The following is a 17,117-nucleotide window of genomic DNA, read 5'->3' as shown; positions in this document are numbered from 1 at the left end:
CACAAAGATTAATAAAACATACAGTTCTTTTTTAAACTATTAGAAAGTATTAGAAAGTTTAGAAATTATTTTCCAGTAACGTCATATTTGATCTGCTGGAAATAATTAGTTGGATTGCCGAATTTTATTCAAATACAAAATTACAGAAACACAATGAACATTCTCCCGATTTTACAATGTTTATAATCAGAACAGCCATTAGATTTATCGGCGTTTGAATGCAATTCGAAATTAGTTTTTTTTGAAGGAGAACTTAATATGAACGAATGTGTGACTGGTTTCCGTGCTATCTATAAATAATATTACATTGTGTGGTGATCGACAACTGCAAATATTACAGTGAATTATGTACATATTTGTTATGATACTAAGGACACTTCACGATCTCGTAGCCCCGAGATAACTTCCATTATTTTGCACTTGAGCAAATTACATACGAAATTGATGTGACATTTGATAGGAAGAAAATACGCTTCACGTACGCAACTGTGTATCCATTTATCTAGCAAACATGCAAAACTGATATTACCTTCTACTATATTGTACAATTTGGTAGGACGGGTTAAGTCGATTACATCGAAATCAGTACTCAACTGGTATTTAATTTATCGACACCGAAAGGATGAAAGGCAAATTCGACCAACAAGTACAAGAACAACAACAGAACTATGAGTAGATCATATATTTACTAATCATGAACGAAAAAATGTAGAACGAAATAACGAAGTGAATTGAAGAAAGAAGGAAAGGAGGAAAAGAAATATGTGGAAAGAGAAAGCGATTGGGAGGATGAGATACATATCCTCAGATTAAGAGTTCAATGGAGCACTTATTTTTTGTTGCTACTCTGAGAGATACCTGCAAATAAATTGGCGGATTTTTTTTTCTGATAGTATCAGGGAAAAACTTTCTCTCGTGTATGCAGGGTTTGATATATTCTTGGAATACGGGAATTCGTGTGTAGAATGTCATAATACCGACGATGCAGATACCATACCTTCACCAGCTTTCATGTTGGATGATCAATTCATAGCAGTCTTCTAGTATATACGAATATCTACGTCATCACTTTCCGGACAAACAATGGAAGAAAACGGAAATAGTTAACACCAGTTATTGATGGAAGTCGTATGGCTGTAAAGATAGTTCTTGAGGACTGCTGTGTTCATACAATTACAGCACATCGTGAGTTGCTACAATATCTCAATAGAGGTTGCTGCATACTTATAACTGATGGAGTCTGACATTTCGGTAGACATATATTCATGTTTCTGGAGCAACATCCGATCTGATTGGGTGAAGTGCGTTTATCTTATACCATATAAAACTTTTACAGGACATTTGAAATCAATGTTAAATGGTTGCCTATTAAATATACTTTGCTAAATACGATAGGGTTAGACATGCTTAGCTATAAATCTAAAGAAGGAGCAATGCACGTAATTTTGTTCGGTACGTCTTCTCAGCAGAATATGAAGATCCAATACAATGATTGAAAATGTCGACACTACGTGAATGATTTCTTAATATATGAATTTTGCAGCATTCAAATGAAGTTTAGGATCAAGAGCGTTCGTGCGAAAGAAATATACTTGAACTCCAAATCAGAGACATTCATGCACTATAAAACACAGGAAATTAATTCCTCACATTCGATATAACTACCCTGAAATCCACCGATTCTACCTTGCGGATTTATCCAGAGTGAAAGCAATACAATGGCTGCATAATTTGGCCATCATTCATCATTCCATTTTTTGCTAACGCTTTTTTCTTCCATTTGCAATAAAGTTTCTATATTTTCTTCCAACAACTTACCTAAATTAGGTATCGGTTATATACTTATATACATGTATACATGTATGTATGTATGAATATGTGTATGTGTGTGTATAAATGTAAGAATGTATGTGCGTGTATGGATGTATGTATGTATGCATCCGTATATACTCCTATGTATACGTACACACACACACACATAAATATATGTATATATAAATACATACATACGCAATGCAATCATAGCGACACATGCATATACATATATGCATGTACATGGAGGGAGATAACTCTAATTCGATATCCCAGCTCCCGACCTTAAAATATTTTCGAACATATATGTTATTTTTATACAAAGTTTTTTTTTTCGAAATCATATAAATGATGGAATTAGTTCTACGCAAAATGTCGCTGTGAAACACACACTTTCATATACACGTACATAAACGCAAATAGATAGGCAGATACATATAGATATTGTAAAATAATATCAAAGTAACATAATAAACCACCCGAAGTCAAAAAATATTAAAAAAAGCAGGACAAACAGTAGTGGCACATTAAATGTTAGTTTACATGTGCAGAAAATAATAAAGAGATATAGGAGCTAAAATGTCAAATAGTCAGCTAAAGCAGGCCCAAATGAAGAGAGCACTAGAGGCGTGCGTTTCAAGCGAGACAATGGTGTGTCCTGGTATATGTGATTAGAAGCAAACGCGTGTGGTTTTGAAGCTGATATGTATGTGTTGGAATGTGTTTTGGACAAGTGTTTAGACATGCATAACCATCTCGCCTTCTATCTATCTATCTATCTATCTATGTGTGTGTATGTATATATATATATATATATATATATATATATATATATATATATATATATATATATATATATATATCCTATTGTGAAACAATGCACATTTTGAAAAATCCTACCAGAAATCTTTTTCCCGCCTTTCTCTCAATTCTCTTTCTTTTTCGAGAAAAAACGCAGTATTTTGTAACCTCATGTATTTTTGCTAGCGTCCTTCCTTTATTTTCTGTCAGCTCCTTCTTACGAATTTTCTCGTTTGCAATCTATTATGATTATAAGACCTTTCCATAAATTTAACTATTGCTCTTTCTGACAGAATCCTATTAAACAGTTTTGCTGCCTTACTGTTTTCCTTCCTCTTTTAAGTCAGATGTGATCTCATCGTTCCCTCTAGCATTGTTACTTCTAATTTTCCATAATACCTTTAATGTTGTCTTCTTGAGAATAAGTGGCAATTCTTCTTTTATGATTGACATTTCATTTACCATTTTGATTCTTCACTGATAAAAGCTTGAACTTATCTTTAATATCTCAGTTCTAAAATGTGTAATGTCAACATTCATTTTTTTCATTCCTAACATTTTTCTTCGATTTCGTTTGGGCCTTTTGGCTCTCTAGAACCTTCTCTAACAATTTCTTTTTTTCCCTTTTCCATCACTGTTTTCTTTTCCTACTTCTCTTAATGACTTCTGAATTTTCTGCATTCTCATTACTTGAATTCAGTTCTGTACATTTTAGCTTTTTTTATTCAGCAAATTTACAATACTATTCTTACAAGTAGCATGATATTTCTAAATGCTCCTTCTCTTTTACGCATTTCAAATTTATTGGCTACTGTTATTACTAAATGTTCCTGTCATTTCTGAAGTACATATAGACTTACACACGTAGATGCATACTTACATACATTTTTGTGTCTGCATATATGCATATGTATATGCATGTGCAGAGAGATATAAATAGCGAGATACAGATATAGAGATATATGTGCGATTTATATATGTGTATCAGAGTTGAGTGGCAACCGAGTCACGACATTTCGTGCTATTTTGATCTTTTACACCCATGCCATTACATGCTATATACTACTTCCATGTTGTTCCCGATGAATTCTTGGAAATATTTAGTTTAAAATAAGTACTACATTTAATGTAATCTTCACAACGCTTTCAGAGCTATTATACAACTTTCTTGCAATCTAAAGCTTGAATGCAAATATATGAAAGTATTTTCAGGAAATCTTGATGTAAGTATTTTATTCACGAAATATACACAAGAAATTAGAGAGCAGAAACAGCTCAAGGACACGTTGTTGGTAGAACAGGTCGGGGTCTGTCATAAATCTATAACAATTGAAAGAAAACTATGATGTGCAATCTTCTGACTGAATCTGAGTAATTGGTTCTCATTTCTGTACGATTAGGTGGCATTTCCGAATTTCCTTTACGAGGTTCTTTTTTCTTTAATATTCATTTACTTTATTATATGTATGTACATATTTGACATATGCATTAGATATACATTCTCTCTCTGGCTCTCTTTCTCTCTCTCTGTCTGTCTCTCTCTCTCTCTCTCTCTCTCTCTCTCTCTGTGTCTCTCTCTCTCTCTCTCTCTCTCTCTCTATATATATATATATATATATATAAATATATATATATATATATATATATATATATATATATATATATATATATATATATATATATATATATATATATATATATATATATATATATATATATATATATATATATATATATATATATATATATACATGTGTGTGTGTGTGAGTATTTTGGGCTGAGGTATAAAATAGAGAAATTTTTATGCATATCCTAGTTTCAAATGTGTGCAGAATGACTGAGGTCTAGTCGTTTTTCATCCATTAGGGGTGGAGGAAGTAAGGACCATTCAGGGACTTAGGTCGAGGAAATCAACGATTCCGTCATTTCTACTACAGCGTTGTATCTGTAGTAGAAATAATAATAATAATAATAATAATAATAATAATAATAATAATAATAAACATTAGTGATGATCAAAAACATATTCATGTATTTCTTTGACATCCCTAATAATCCTACTATGATAGGAGTCGTTTATGTTTTTAGACTCCACTTTCGAGTTACCTCTATTTCCAGATCTTGTGTTTTGAAAGGTTCTCCATTCCTTTTAGAGAACATTCTCATCTGTTGGTGTTGATCAATCGATTAGAAAAAAATTTTGTTAGTGATATCTGACTACTATATCTGGCCTATTTGTCTTAATATTTTTATCTGCTTGTATTGGCATATCTCAGAGTATGATGGCTTTCTCATGTTCTGTGACCTTTTCTGGCGTGTGCCTCTACTCTCCATTTTCTCTTTTTATCCTATAATGTTGGCATACTTTCTTGTCTATTTAAATCCGAACTGTGTCATGTCTGTGAATATATTCTTCTTAACCAGGACTGGGCAGCCAGAGTTAATATGATTTATTGTTTCCTCTCCATCACCACATATTCTACTGTTACTTGTATTTCTTTTCGTTCCATATTTCTGGTGGGTGTGAAACGCTTTGATTTTGAGCTGCAATTAAAAATCATTCAGTCTTTCCTTTGAATTCTGAAACCCTCAGCCTCCGTTGAGATTTTGCTTTGTGTATTTCTTTTGTTTGGTGTAACCCACTACTTGCCATGAAGGGACTTTCCTTGCCATCGTTTTAACATGATCCGTTCTTGTTCCAGTTTTAGTTAGGATTTCAGTTGTTTCACAGCATTCGTTGTTTCTTCTTTTTCTTGGTAACTATTATGACATTTTATTCTTATTTGTCAGCTTCTTGAGATGGTGGTGGCGCTGGATGACGATGGTGATACTACTGGTATTCTTATATTTGAAATTCTATATTCAACATCGATTATGACTAGGTCGATGATCATGAATTTGCCGTTGATAAATTTATCACGATATTGAGATGTGTGATAATGGCCATACCTATACCGTCTAGATGTGTTTAGACAATTCCATTGATGATAAGTAACGACATTTGAATAATTCTAAAAAGAAAGGAATATAATATAGCATACAAGATTCTAGAATACGTTCCACATAGAAATCGTTGATAGACTTGTTCTTTGTGGTTGATGTACTACAACATAAATTATCAATAGCATAAAATACGGAGCAAATAATATGGATATATGAATATGAACTTTATGTGCGGAGAAAAGTTGTGAAGGCTTATTATAGGATCATAATATTTGACAAGTAGAGCAGAAAGACTATCGGAAACATCTGGAATCAGAAAAATGTTTGCCTTAAGATATCAAAGAAAATGACAAAAGAGAATAACAAGTAGGATATTAAAAGTTTTTCGAAATTCTTTATTCCATGTGAGCAGACAACAGTGGTAAATAGAATTGTTGAATAACAAATAATGTTCACGTTAACAATATCGTTTCCTACAGGGCTTGTATTCTTGAATATACTTTACTTGTTTTTTCTGTCTTTAAATGTCCGTTTACAGTATGATTATTATGCGAAAGTTCGACATACATCACTGATTATTTTTTTCTTTTCCAAATTTTATTGAGATATGAAATGGGAAATTTATTCGGCAAGCAGGTTTCATTTCTCAACAAGAATATCTAAGCTGAAAAATGTTTATACAACTCGTCGATTTACTAATTCAGTATGTTCAGTCATCTAATATATTGTACATATACAGTAAGCTTTCTTCGCTATTTTAATATTTACAGCTAAGGAGGCGGTGGACTGGCAGAAACGTTAGGACGCCGAACGAAATGCTTAGCAGTATTTCGTCTGTCTTTACGTTCTAAGTTCAAATTCCGCCGAGGTTGACTTTGCATTTCATCCTTGCGGCGTCGATAAATTAAGTACCAGTTCCATACTGAGGTCGATCTAATCGACTGCCCACCTTCCCAAAACATTCGGGCCTTGTGCCTAGAGTAGAACAGAATATTTACACCCATGCATTTACCATCAGGTTGTCTGTGAGATTCTCTCTCATTTCTCGCCTCTCTCATTTTCTATTGTCTCATCACACCACTCTGATGAAAAATACCATGTAGACAATCGACACTGTGGACAGAGTTCTCATTTTCACAAGGTTTTATGTCAGTTTCCCATGATTTTGCTACCTCAATACTGCTGCGGATAGTCAATTTAATAAATGTGAACATTGTCACTTCTTATTTCTAACACATATAAATTCTTCTCAAACAAAATGCCCGCGCAATAGTAGCATGCGAGTGACATCATGTATCTCTTCGATTCAGAAACACACCAATCTTCCTGTAGATCGTGTCATCTGCTTAAAAAATATTTACGTTTAAGATTCATGCGGAAGTGTGCTGTATACGTATATTTTGGTTCCACTGTTTGTGGATGCAGCAGCAGAAGTAGTAGTAGTAGTAGTAGTAGTAGTAGTAGTAGTAGTAGTAGTAGTAGTAGTAGTAGTAGTAGTAGTAGTAGTGGTAGTAGTAGTAGTAGTAGTAGTAGTAGTAGTAGTAGTAGTAGTAATAGTAGTAGTAGTAGTAGTAGTAGTCGGTCAAAGAAATATGAATGTCTACAAATAGGATATAGCTTGGAATATTTCAGATAAGCGTAGGATATATCCGACTAGCATGCATTTCACCTTCAAGATTGCCAGTCTTTTGGCCATTCCATGTGTGAGTTTATTGATTTGGGTGATGGTGAGTGGGTTTGGGCTATTATATTTAAGCATCTCAGGAAATTCTATTTAAGAGTCAGCAATAACCACTAACATATTTAATTTGATTTTTTACTTGAACAATGTTATCGTATTTAATTTTGATGAATTCGCTCTTATCGTATATCATATCATTCATTTAGTATCACTCATATTTGCTTCGGAATAACGCATATTTTGTTCTTATCTCTTTTATGAATTACACAAAATCGCGCGCGTGCACATACACATGTAATACATGTATATACATATGTAAATTTGTATACACATACATGCATATATGTATGTATATATTTAATTATACACACACACACACACACTCACACACACACACACACACATATATATATATATATATATATATATATATATATATATATATATATATATATATATATATATATATATATATACCTATATGTGTGTGTGTATGTGTGTGTGTATGTGTGTGTGTATTTTCGTGTGTATTGAGCGCCAAGTGGAAAACGTTTTTAGTCATACAGCTATATTCTTATTGCTAAAATTTAGATAGAAGATATGAAATGTAGAATGTCACTCAAAGGAAACTTAAATAAATTACAAAACATTGAACATTAAGCGTACAATATTTGCTACGGGCTTTAATATTTGTTTCGTTGGAGGCTTAAACTGCACAGAACATTATATTTATAATCTCAAAATGAAAACTTCTGGCATTTGTTGCTAAAAATCCCTTTTCGGAATGCGCAACGCTTAAATATATTGATAGCAGATCGCTAATATAACTATTATTTTAAATAATGTTCGATGAAGAGAACGCAATTTAAATCAGCCTATAATTCTAATATCTGTGTTTGGGGCGTGGAAGTCATTTGGAATCTCTATTTGTAATGACAAGAGATTGAGCTAATTATCTTGGCAACAATTTAAAATTTTGTTTTAGCAGGTAATAGCCTGCGCTAACCATCAGCAGTTTCAGCAGGTTGCGTTAGAAACAGTATACATTGTGATGCCAATACAATGTTGATAAATCGTGGGACATCACAACTTTCTTTTCTTCTTTCACATCTCCTGCAGAGTTTAAGTGCGATTTTCCTTTAAGCTGCTCAATCTATCTCAATTACAAGAACCTAAATGAATTAAAAGTGGCTAATTACTATTAGTCCCTCTTCAAGCTCATTTTCAGCAACAGTGTCTATTCTTCCTTCCAAATAGACGTATCATTTCGCAGATTTTCTTCTTTGCTCGAAGAAATACTATATTTAATTGTTGTGCGTGACAAGATAAAAAAGAAACATTGGGATATGTATATTTTCCTAAATGACTACATTTTAATACATTTTAAAGGAAATTGTATACAAGCGTAATAATCCTTCACACTTGAGTATAAACAAACTACAATGCATCCCGTTAATTAGATTTTATACAATAAACATAGGAAAAGAATATAACAATATATCTAATACATATTTATATCATAATATTGCAAATGTGTTATGTTGATACTTGCTGTCCAGACATACCTGTGTAACTGGATGCAAACGAAACCTATAAAGATATGTCAAATAATAGCGAATATCACCAAGTCTTAGATGAACAGCTCTACATTACTAATTATTTCTATTGTGTTTGTATGCTGTACTATTCGGTGGCAAACAGATATGTCATGACCTTGTATGTACTTTATGAAATATAACATATAAAGCATTAAATATTAAATATGAGTGCATAGGATTGCAATTGCTATTTGTTATTCCACATTCGGTTTTATGATCCATGATCATTTAATCAAGCACACAAAATCATGGCAAAAATAGTGTATATCACGACCACTTTGCTTCAAATATTCAGCTCCACAACTTAAAATACCAACTCTAAAACCTACGCAACTACTGTAAACAAAATTGAACTATTTGAAATATTAATGACCCAGGGAATACATCACAATTTAGAATATAATCATTTTGAAGTGATAGTAATAACATCCGATTTATCGTTTTATCCCAACCCGCTAGACAAAAAGATTCCATGGCGTATATAATCTGTATATATTTTACGTTCATTTTACAGTTTTCAGTTAAAATTTATATTGTTTTCCACTTTACACTTTGCACAGCATTTTAGGTTTCTTCATCATACAAAATGAATGTACACAAAAACTTGCCACAATAGTTGTTGGAAACTTATATGCTCACCGACAAAGGAATGTAAATGATAATCAATATAACGTGACGATACGTTTACATTCTTCACTATATAAACTACATAATACAACGGCATACAAACAACAGCCTCTTGATTGATGCATTACACTCACCACCTATAATTACTGAAACATTATATTAAAATAATTTTTTTTATCCCATGATGTGTTTATTACTCATAGTCCTGTTCGTTATACGTGTACGTATCAGGTTGAATCAAATGCATTTTTCGTTTTTAACAAATTAAAATATTTCGAATAAAGTGCATACGAAAAGTGTGTATTCATCAGATTACATCTCAAAATATTCTATTCGCACTTACCATCGCTATGCCAGAAGTTTAGGTCCACGCTTATATCATTTAGCGTGTTTAGAGCCAAACATTTTCCTGCACACCTTTTCGACATCATCCATATTGTTGAGACTCCTTCCGTGTAGGGAATGAGCCACGGTTCTGAAAATAGGGTAATCTGATGGGATAAGGTCTGGAACCTTAGCAGGAGGAGACAGGATATCTAGCGCATCAAGTTCTTAATGTGAACGCTTGTTCATACTGACAGTGTATCATGGTGCATTGTAATGTTGGAATGCACTATTTCTGATTTACCAATATTGAGTTATGGGCTTTCAAAGCAGCGCACAATTGCTGTAGATATTGATTATAAACGTTTGCCTCACATTATGAGCCTCTGGACCATGATCAACGTGCAAATGTAACTAAAACGTCCACCAAATACATCAAGACCTTGTATTCAAACCGCCCTTGTTTGATAACAGTTCTTAAGTTTGGCCAGAACGAAGTCGCTGATTCCTCTTATTATGATTTGAAAAATCACCTTCCAGTTACAGTGCGACGCCAAAACCGGACATGTTGAGGATTTGCCAACAATTGTCTGCAACAACTTACACTGTACTGAGCCTAGTCAATCTTCAAATCATGAAGATGTCCGCGACAACGTCTGTTCTGAATACCGAACTTATGAATGTGTTGATTTATTGTCCTTACCTGCTTTTTCTACTATTACAAGCAAAGCCTAATCTTCCACAACAGATCGCCCTCATGTTTGTTTTTCTTCGAGAACAGTCTCAACTTCCGTGAAACATCACAAGCAGTTTTGTGTCATATATCCTTTGACAGTTCCTCTCACATCGTAAATCTCTTCTGCTGCTGCATTTGCATTCAGTCATTCTTTACAAACGTATCGTTAAATGGATCTAATTGCAATATTTCCACCACTCATTATCAAAGCTGTACAATGACAAACAAGCATATATTTTTTATGGTCTTTATATGAAAATAAATGATAAGCAATTCAGTAATGATTGGACAACAGTCTTTATCCCTGTATAAACACACGGATACTAGTTGCCAAAAATCATTTGTGAATATCGAAACATAATGTTTCACTTAACCAGGTTTACATACGCACTCCCACCCACACTCACGCGGACGCACGTGCACAGGCACACACCCACTCCCAAATGCACACGCACGCACATACATAAACACGTGTGTTTATATATATTTGTGTGTGCCTGTGTTGTCAATGCGTGTACCAATGCGTTTGTGTTTGTACTAATATTGCTACTTTGAGATGTATAATAATATAAGTTGTCCTATAAAAAAATGTGCATGTAGAATAGCACATCGTTTATGGATAATTCATATGACTTAAAGATTAATGCTGTGAAATGTAAGAGGGGCTCGGCCCGCTCTATGTTACTTCTCGTTTTCATTTGCATCATGCACAGAAAAATGAGTATACGTGATGTGTATCATGACATTGATAACTGCAAACATTATTCCTTCCCGTTATACGATTAAGGAAAATGTTACGAGCGAAATATCACGCAAGGATTGAGCAGTTTATATAAATGATATGAGATAACTTCCCAAAATAATGTTACTTTATTAAAACCATTTTTGTAAGAGACGGTGATAATGTACATAATATAGGGAACCAAAGAAATATGTACTTAATTAAAATTATACATGTAATGTAGATGTCAATTAGTAGACTTAATCGTTAATAATTCGCAAGACATGCAACATATTGAAAAAGCGAAAGCATTTATGTGTATGTATCTCATATCTGGCAAACACCAATCCTGGCGATGAAACCTTTCTACACCCACACAAACACACACACACACACACAGACATCTAGATATATACACACACAAATAAATGCATACATACATTCAGGCATACAAGCATATACTACTTAAATACAAAAACCGGTCTGCACACAGAAGGAAAATATACTTTGATGCAATTTCATAAAACGTCTGAAAACCGAGGAAAATATATTTATAAATCGCATTTCAATATTTCCAGTTGGCAAATTCTCAATCATCTTGACCAGAAATAAGTAAAGTGTACTTGGCTTTGAACTGCGTAGGTGTGTTGTTTTATTGGCAAAATATGTCATGAATTGATAGGAATTTTCAGCGGGAAATATATAGCGTTCTACTGACAAAGGATGTGAAATTTACATCCTCCAGAACACAAAGAATATAATTTAACGATCGAATATTGAAGGTATAGTACCATCTACAAAGTTTTACTTATATTTCTTGAAGTCAGGTAGCAACTGCTATCAGTAATCCTTATATAAATTCTTTTCCAGCAAGCAAATGAAAATTCTAAATTCGTCTATCATTATCCGAAAGAATAACTAGCCCTAACTGAACGATTAGATCTAAGTTTCCTAGTATGCAAGACGTATATCATAACATGTTATGAGTTCAACATTTTGTGAATCGGTTGTGGAACTTTTGACACTAGGATATAGTCATGCCATACGCATTTAGCTCAAACGCACACTCCCAACTGTAATAATAATGTATCGTATCGTACATTACGATGCCTAGCCTCTCAGGCGTCAAACTGCTTACAGCGTACCTCATTTCTTAAAGACTCCTCTAATTTGTTTGTAGATCTTCAGACGTCAACCAAACTTGAACAACGTAATACTGATCAGCTACTTCCAATTTTGTGGTTCCATACTCTTTGTGACATTCTCTGTTGGTCACACACATATATGTATTATATGCAACATGATACTCACATAATATTCAAAGTGCAGAATTTCCCTAAATCTGGATCACTCTCACCATTTTCTATATTTCTGTAACCCCTACATTTCTAGTTATCTGTACATTTGCTACCAGTTTCCCGCTTAAAATAACATAGGAGGGATTCGATAATGTCAGTCTCCTGAAAGAAGGGAAAGTACGTGTGTCCTTGTACAATACTACCTTGATATAGAGCGCAATGTTCCATATAAGCAACGGATATAACTGATTATATGGAAACGAACACAAAATTTAAAATGATTAACACGTTACAGTATTTACACATGTATATATGGAAATATGGCATATGTATTATTGGGCGTATGATCTTGCGTATGCATTTAGAACCACAAATACTATCTAATACACGAAAAAAAAAGAGTCTGCATAGATCTATGTGCAAGTTCAAATTTGAAACGTCATACAGGTAAACATGTATGAATACACATAATTACGCTGCAAATAGCATTTCTGTTACATAACAGCAAATGCATAACGTCTTGTGCACAACATTACATGCATACAGATGAATAATTTCATACACATACATATATAAGTGCATGCATGCATGGATACAGACACACATGTATCTATCGCTCTCTATAATTCTCTCCCTCTCAATATATATATGTGTGTGTAGGTATGTATATATATATATATATATATATATATATATATATATATATATATATATATATATATATATATATATATATATATATATATATATATATATATATATATATATATATATATATATATATATATATATACATATATATATATATATATATGGGAGAATATACAAAAAATAACAACAGACGAGGACAGGTGGTGTAAATAACAAAAGTATATATTAGTATGACGCTCGGGAATACGGAAAGTCTTTGAAGTTTCGAGCTACGCTCTTCAAAAGAAAGAATACGGAGACAAGGAGAAAAACACGGAGAAAAATATATATATATATATATATATATATATATATATATATATATATATATATATATATATATATATATATATATATATATATATATATATATACATATATATATATATATATATATATATATATATGCAAACACACACATACGTATATGAGGGTTGTGATCAAGTGAATAGTATGTTATTTTCCATGGGGTCATTCTCTCTTTCTCTCATTCTCACTATCTCTATATCTATCTCATTCACGCACACATATATATATCAAATTATATATTTATAAATATATATGTATACATAGAAAAATATCCATGGTTGTTTGTATGTGTATGTACATCACGATGCACATATGAGATAATGCTGAAGAAGGCATTCTCTTTCGATATCACTTGTATTGCTCTCCAAATATCTTTTGATTATGGCATTTCACTCAGGAATCATTATAGGGTTGGTACAGCAGAAGCAGAAATGACAGGTTCGCTCACACTTTTATGTCCCGGAGGAAGAAGATATTACATGTTCTGAACATAAGATTGCGACGTTACTCATTGACAGGTCTTTGGATTATCGTAGAAAAAACGAAACTGCACAGAGCTAGCAAAATTAACCATTTCTACTTGAATTTATTCTCAAAAGAATGTGCATGTAATTTGTTCGCCATATCTAAAAGGTAAATTTTGATGCTTTTACATGAAGAGCAATACCTATTGATTTCAACTTCGGGCTCAAGACCAGCAAATCTGGATGAGTGAGTAAGTCGATTACATGGCACTAGTAGTCAACTGATACTTATTTTATCAACCCCGAAAGGATGAAAGACAAAGTGGGCCTCGACGGTATTTGAACTTAGAATATGAAGTCAGACGAAATGGCTATAAGCGTTCCACTTGGCGTGATGACAATTCTGCCAGCTCACTTTCCTAACGTGCAATATATATTTAGTGTACTTAGCAGTGATTCAGTCTTCACCGGAAGTACTCAAAGTCGTCCGATGTTACTGAAATTAACATCACCGCTGTATTATAACAATGTTATTTAAATACATGTTATCTGGGTTAGTCTACTCAGACACATCATCTTGTAATTCTACTTCAACAATTCTGAGGATGTTCCATCGATGTCGAAAGACTGTCGTTTCTTTGTTCGAAATAAGTAGTTTAACAAAATACTCCCAATTGTTTTAGATCACCTGACTATCGCATTCTATGTCCCGGCAGAAAAATGTTGATCGCGTATAACAAATGTTGCCTGAATTCTTTAGAAATCTGAGTGAAGTGTCGAAAAATTTCTGCAAGAAGAGTGTAGCTCTAACCCATGCACATCCCTGATGGGGTACCTTCGTCAACAATTGATTTTCCGTTGAAAGTCGTTTCATAGTATTTGTGTATTTACAGAAGCGGTAATGATGTCTTAACAATATGGGTATTGCTATTTGTTTGTTTGTTGATATAGGCGTTAATATTAGCTAATGTGTTTTTACTGATGCTTGATGTTTTAAAGTAATTACTTGGTCCTGAAGGCAAATGCTAACATTTACAGGTAAGCTACTTTTTGTCTACAGTTTGATTCACATTTACGTCAATAGTAGCTTCACAGATGCGAAACATACTTCGCATCAGTTGAACGCATGAGCATCAGGCATGGAAAAGGCCGAATAAACAGACGTGCATTTGGCGACTCTTAGATTAGTAGTCGATGAAATTTAAATCTCAATCAGCGTGACAATGCACGCATGATGTCGCCTTATCTCTCTCTCCTCTGTCTCTTATATGCTAACAGGAACGTAGATATACGTAAAAACGAACACACAGTTAAATATATACATGAGTACACACACACATAAATACATACATACATACATACATATATATATATATATATATATATATATATATATATATATATATATATATATATATATATATATATATATATATATATATATATATATATATATATATATATATATATATATATATGAGTGTGTGTGCGTGTGTATGGTTGAGTGTGTGTGCGTGATTCCTTTTGCTGTATCTGAGATCATATGCATAAATATGTGTATCTATCTATATATAAATGTTCATGCATATATACACCATACAAATGGATATAGAAATACACACATATATGTGTGTGTGTATATATGTATGGATATGAATGTATAATATGCATTAGCATGCAGATTGAATTTGCACAAAGCAGAAGAAAACAGCAGCCGATTGTATGTTTACATAATCTATTTACTCGGTAACATTCAATATCATCATCCATTTTCAATGCCTAACAATAATATAAATATATATTTTTAAAAAAATGCTAAATATTATTTAAAAAACAGTAATGGCTTTGATAGCTTCAGGTAGATCAAGCCAAAAGGATGTGTTAATATTGATCGATGATTTTACAAGAATGCTCTCAGCGTTTGGCACGGAAATCGAATTGTGCAAAATGGCACGTCTCTTTATATAAGCGAATGATAGTTAATATTTACACAACCTATTATAAAGTATGTAATATGGTGTTGTTTGTGCAGAACAAATTTCTCACTCATGGAAAGAATATGGAATTTCTCTTTGACCCCTTTTTTATCTTAAATTTTGCTGTTTATATGTATATATATATATATATATATATATATATATATATATATATATATATATATATATATATATATATATATATATATATATATATATATATATATATATATATATATATATATATATATATATATATATTCATTTTTCATAGTTCATGGTAGTTGGTTTGTTTGTTCTCGAGCTCGTTTGTTCGATGGTTGGTTGGTTTGATGGGTGGTTAGTATCAATAATTTTCAGCTCCTGTTCGTAGGGCATCTTACGTGTGTCTCATATTTAACAGCACACTTGCGTTTTATTTGCACAGAGCAATCACCATATATTTTCATCCATGTATACACATATAAACATATATATGCCTATGTGTATACGTATGTTTATATATATGCATACACACACACACACACACACAGACATACACATACACACATATATGTATATATATATATATATATATATATATATATATATATATATATATATATATATATATATATATATATATATATATATATATATATATATATATATATATATGTATATGTGTATGAATATGCTGAAGTGTTAACGAGAATAATGTCACTCAGAATCAGATTTGAATAAATATTATTTCACTCTGCTTCATCGTATTGATTATTCTGTTGATTAAATACATTCACACCTCCCGCAGGCGGGAGAGATATGTAATAATATACATATGGAAAATACTGGAAGGACTGGTGCCAAACTTTGGTATCAAGTACTACACGAATGCCCGCACGGGTCGCCACTGCATGGTGCCAAAGGTACCGTCCACTGCATCTCACATAAGAACGAGATACTGCAGCAGCCTCGGTTTCAGAGGACCTCAGCTCTTCAATGCCCTGCCAAAACATTTGAGAGACATGCAAGACATGGATGCGGAGGTCTTCAAGACAAAACTTGACGCTTTCCTCTTCACGATACTAGACGAACCAATGGCTCGTAATGAGACGCAGTTTAGGGCAGCTGTGTCAAATTCTCTTATACACCAGATGT

This window comes from Octopus bimaculoides, chromosome 19 (assembly GCF_046866305.1).
Source record: "Octopus bimaculoides isolate indiv1 chromosome 19, ASM4686630v1, whole genome shotgun sequence".
Classification (NCBI taxonomy): Eukaryota; Metazoa; Mollusca; class Cephalopoda; order Octopoda; family Octopodidae; genus Octopus; species Octopus bimaculoides.
This window is presented reverse-complemented; position numbering follows the sequence as displayed.